General features: G+C 43.6%; 1 protein-coding gene across 3 annotated transcripts in view; it reads left to right on the forward strand.

Annotated features, from left to right (window-relative positions):
- The first annotated feature begins 524 nt into the window (after window positions 1–524).
- Window positions 525–5,467, forward strand: part of si:ch211-180f4.1 (leucine-rich repeat neuronal protein 1) — a 21,380-nt gene continuing 16,437 nt past the window's right edge. The window contains exons 1-2 of one of the 3 annotated variants that reach the window (XM_026368930.2): window positions 525–3,810; window positions 3,905–3,974. The gene's annotated coding sequence lies outside the window, so the exon portion shown is untranslated. Of the gene's footprint in view, window positions 3,811–3,904; window positions 3,975–4,399; window positions 4,693–5,036; window positions 5,086–5,467 lie in introns of those variants that run through there. The other 2 variants (XM_026368929.1, XM_026368931.2) reach the window with 2 other exon arrangements.

The following is a 5,467-nucleotide window of genomic DNA, read 5'->3' on the forward strand; positions in this document are numbered from 1 at the left end:
AGACGGACACCATCTGTCACCTCAGCATCATCAGTTTCGCGTTTACACTGTGCAGCGGTGGAAAGTAACTAAGTACCTTTACTCAAGTACTGTTTGAGGTATACATATGCTACTTTATACAAATATTGAACTTACTGTTAAGAAAACACGAGGTTGTGATAAATGTCTGACTTTGGTTTGTGACTCTTCGACAGAAGCAGCTGAGTTTGTTGTGATTTAGTGAGTTTGTGGAATTAATTCTGGTCTCTGTGTCTCTGTTCAAGTTCATCTAGCTTGATGATGATGATGATGATGATGATGATAAGAGCTCATCTAGCTTAATAATAATAATAATAATAATAAGAGCTCATCTAGCTTAATAATAATAATAATAATAATAATAAGAGCTCATCTAGCTTAATAATAATAATAATAATAATAATAAGAGCTCATCTAGCTTAATAATAATAATAATAATAATAATAAGAGCTCATCTAGCTTAATAATAATAATAATAATAATAATAAGAGCTCATCTAGCTTAATAATAAGAGCTCATCTAGCTTAATAATAATAATAAGAGCTCATCTAGCTTAATAATAATAATAATAATAATAATAAGAGCTCATCTAGCTTAATAACAATATTAAGAGCAGAAATGAAAGAAAAAATCTGAAGACTGACTAAGTTTCCTCTTTCCCATTAATAATTAACCCACAGGTCAGAAACAGCTGGACTAAACTAGTTAACTGTTTATTACGTAGTAAAAACGACTCGATCAGTAAACGATCGAATAACATACTTTTACTTTTGAAAGTTTGATGGTGTTTGTACATTCAATTGAATGTAGGAATGTAGTTTTACTTATTAGTATTAATACTTTAGTAAAGTAACTTGGTACTTGTTCCACCAGTTGTAATGAGGTTCTGATGTGGATAAAGGTTTAACCTCCAGATTAAAACAGGTACGTGAGGAATGATGCTGAAGTCGCAGAAAATCAGCAGCGTCACTGTAAAAGTTTTAATCCTTCACTGAATGTGAATAAATTAGTCCAAAGTTATCCTAGTAGTAGTAGTAGTCGTCCAAGGTATCAAACTACAACCACTGAGAGACTCAGCTGGACCATCAGGAACTGAGTGAAGCTGACATTCAACATGCTGAAAAACGTCCCTGCACTTCTTGAGGTTACTCCTGAACTGAAATAACTTTAATCAGATCTGATGAGTCGGTCAGACTCGACCGTCCCAGTTCAGAAGGTCGTGATGATCAGCAGCAACTAACAGTCAGTAAAGAAAACATTCTTGTAGAAATGTGAAACTCGCTGAAATCAGCCTCAGTTCCTGACGGTGTGTTTTCCCAGCCTCAGCTGTGACCTAAACGCAGCACCAAGCCATTGTGTTCGACTGTTCTCTCCTTTACAGCATGAGTCTATTTTTCTATCAGAGACGACGTGTTTATATTGTGTAAAAAGTTTAAGGAAGCCTTAAACATTTCAGTGCTGCAGCAGAACAAAGATGCATCTTCGTTGTTTTTATAAAAATCAAGAAATCCACAGCATGATGACGACAAATAAGCCATTTATAACCTAGAGCTGAACTTTTGGAGCTTTGGACGAAGGTTTGAGTCCAGCTAACGTCACCAGCAGAACACGAAGATTGTTTTTCTATTGATCAGTAACGGCTGGTGTTCTGGACGCGGACTGTAGAGAGATGATGTGCTCCTTGTTAAACATGTGTAGCTCTACTGATCCTGTTCACATGTGTCCAGGTACCAACTACAGTTGTACACATGTCAGATAATCCAGAAACAGTTGAAAGCACATGAAGGTCTGATGATTTCCTCAGCTCAGACATTTAGAAAAGTCCAGTTGGGAGTTTTCTGTCTGACAAACAGTGTACTGATTGGTCCATTCTCTAGGAGCCTTTGTTCTCATTCAGCCAGACAAGTTGGTTCCTGAGATGAGGTCACGAGGTCAAACGTTTATGATCTACGACGTTCTTCAGCTGAAAAGTTGGACAACATATTTGAATCGGTTCGATCCAACTGTTAAATCCATTTTAGAAAAAAGAGGCGATGCTGACGTCATCTCGGGACACTTTACGGTCTGGGGGTAAGACCTGCCACCCACGTCCAGATTCCCACCTGAGAACCCGGACTCTGAGCCGAGTCAGGAGAAGCAGGTGTTTAAAGTAAAAGTTTCCTGTACTGAAACATTTACAGGTGTCCCATGATCCTTTGCAGCAGCACAAAATCAGACAGAACGCTCTGGAAGCAGATGATTGACATCAGTAATTGTAAACAGTTTCTATCGTGGAACCGTTTCTGTACATAGATTAAATCTAACTAGAATCTGAACATAAGTGTTCTGTATGTGTGTGAGCGGCCTGACCAACGGGCCAAGGCGCGTTGATGGCGTGTTGCTTCTGTGGCCAATCGTCGCTGTCAGATCCTGCACGGCCTGCCCCTCCTCTGCTGTGATTGGTTGAGGAATTTATTGATGTAAAGGGGCGGAGCCTGCCTTTATTTTTCTGAGACCGAATTCTAAATGTTCCACGTTATTCACTGGAAAACTAAAAGAAAAACTATTTTTTATGGACATGACTTCAGTTTTTGTTGCTGTCAATGTTGTTTTCTACGAGCTCACACACACTGGGAGAAGGTAATAAAACTATTTTGTTCTGTACAGTTTGTTCTGTCTCGTCACTCACTCACCTGACGTCACTCGCTCACCTGACACACAACAACGTTCTTGTAGTTTGTATTTTTGACCTTGCTGTGTACGTCCAGTTCTGCTGCTTCAACAGCAGGAACTGAAGGAGGGAACGTGTGCCAGTGCTTCCTGAATGGTTCCGACTCGTCAGGGACCTGATCAATGATGCAGCTGAAGAGAATCTGTTGATGGAAACATCACAGCTCAGCTGTTCACTGTGGCTGCGGTCCATTTAATTCTCCCTTAATAGAACTGATGGAACCAAAGTCCACAGTCTGAGTTCAGACTTATCTAAAACAACAGTACTATTGAGTACTATTAAGTACCTCAGTAGTAGTAGTCGTTTCCTCTGCTCTGAATCTGTGGAACTTTTCCCCTGGTTCAGTTTCCTACTGGTCCAGTGTTTTCTGTCAGAACCTCATCCCAAGACCAGTTCACACTCAACAGAGACACAGCCTGGAACAAGGACAGGGTGGCACATATCAACGCTTCTAGAACCCATAGTTCTACAGAACCCAGAGGGTTCCACACAACACAGGTAGACAGTCCAGTCCTGTTCAGAACTGGTCGACTCCTCCACAGCCAGGATGGCACCCCAACCTTCAGCCAGGTGAACAGGTTCTGGTCTCTCAGGTCTTCATCAGGGTTCAGCTTACAGCAGCTGGTGTGTACTTCACTGAGCCTGGGAGAACTGAGACGTGAGATTCTAACAACTGAGCTCAAATGATCACAGCACAAAGTTTTTCTTTATGACAATGAGGTCCATGTTCTTCCCAACACGCTCGGTCGTGATGGGAATTAATGTCGACTTTGGTGTTGATCCAAACTGAGGTTTGACTTCAGTTTGACCTGTGAACCTTCAGCTTCTCACTTCTGATTGGCATCAAGTCGACAGGTGTACAGAAGCGGGTACTGGCGGTACCGCTGCCGGTCCCTTCGATCTCTCCTCCTCCAGTAACAACTGTACACGAACAGAAGTTCCCTTTGTCCCAGATTGAATCCTCCTGGATCAAACTGTTTCTGCTTTAAAGACGTTAAACAAGCTGAAGCTGGTTCCTTTTCCGTCGTCGTTGAACTCTGACCTCCTCCTCTGTGGTGACGGGACAGTACTGTACCTCTAAAGTACTTCAGCTTCACTTACTGTTACTACTGTTACACATATAACAAACTCATTTAGTTCAGGACATGAAGTTGATTTGATTTCTACTCACTGCAGGTTCCTCCTCTTCCTCCTCTTCCTCTTCCTCGGTGTGGTCATCGTCGTCTTCATCGCTCCGACAGGAACTGTGAGTCAGAGCGACACTTACTGGATCAGTGCACACGTCTCGAGTTACTCTGTTCATCTCTTCATCATCAGGTCTGATCCTGAATTTCTCTGTTCTCACATTGACTGAAACGTTCTTCTCTCGGTTCTCGTGTCTTTATTCCCGAGTTCTTTCTTTGCTCGGTGTTTTTTATGAGAACGTTAATAAACTGAGAACTGATCCATCATGTGTTCACTGAAGCTCTCTGACTGTTTTACTGTGCTGTACCTACTGTTCTGTGTACTCAGTACTCGCAGTACTACTTTGGAAGTAAACCCTTTACTACATGTTTTGTTTTGTTCATGATGATCAATTCAAGTCTGGATGCGGATCCTGAGACCGTCATCAGGAGAATCTGGAGCATTACGTCATGTTAGCGCCCCTTCCCCCCCCCCCCCCCGTCACCTCTGTGCAGCATCACTGGCTCTGATTGGTCCATCGGCCGGTGGCCTATAAATCTCATTGGCTGATCCGAAGTCAGCTGCTGCGGACCTGACGGAGGACAGGAGCGGGGGGGGGGGCTTCAGATAAAAGCGGCAGCAGCAGGACTCGGTCTGCCTTCATCTGGATCAACAAAACCTCAAAACCGGAGAACGTCCCGCCGATACCGGACCAACCCGCACTTGGCCCCGGAGTCTGTGCGGCTCGGGCCCCCCTGACGTTCCGCTGTGGCTCGGAGCGGCGAAGCAGGAGGAGCAAGGTGAGAACAGGGGCGTCCGGCTCACACAGGACCGGGACAGAACAGTCAGACCGGGACAGAACAGGACCGGGACAGAGCAGTCAGACCGGGACAGAACAGTCAGACCGGGACAGAACAGGACCGGGACAGAACAGTCAGACCGGGACAGAACAGGACGGGACAGAACAGTTAGACCGGGACAGAACAGTCAGACCGGGACAGAACAGTCAGACCGGGACAGAACAGTCAGACCGGGACAGAACAGGACCGGGACAGAACAGTCAGACCGGGACAGAACGACGGGACAGAACAGTTAGACCGGGACAGAACAGTCAGACCGGGACAGAACAGGACCGGGACAGAGCGGGTTTTCCAGGTCGCTGTCCGGGTCTTGGAACATCGGCGTGTGTGAAGGTTTAGGATCATTTAGTAGAATAATTATTCTGAACCAGGTTAATTTGTATAATAAACAAGTTCATTCATCGATTCTGGTCGTTTAAACGACGTGACCTGTACTAGGACTAGTACTACTACAACTAATACTAGGACTAGTACTACTACAACTAATACTAGGACTAGTACTACTACAACTAATACTAGGATAGTACTACTAACTAATACTAGGACTAGTACTACTACAACTAATATGACTAGGACTAGGACTACCTACAACTAATACTAGGACTAGGACTACTACAACTAATACTAGGACGAGACGACTAAAACTAATACTAGGACTATGTACTACTACAACATATCAGGACTAGTAATACACACTAAATACTAGACAGACTAC

This window comes from Anabas testudineus, chromosome 7 (assembly GCF_900324465.2).
Source record: "Anabas testudineus chromosome 7, fAnaTes1.2, whole genome shotgun sequence".
NCBI lineage: Eukaryota > Metazoa > Chordata > Actinopteri > Anabantiformes > Anabantidae > Anabas > Anabas testudineus.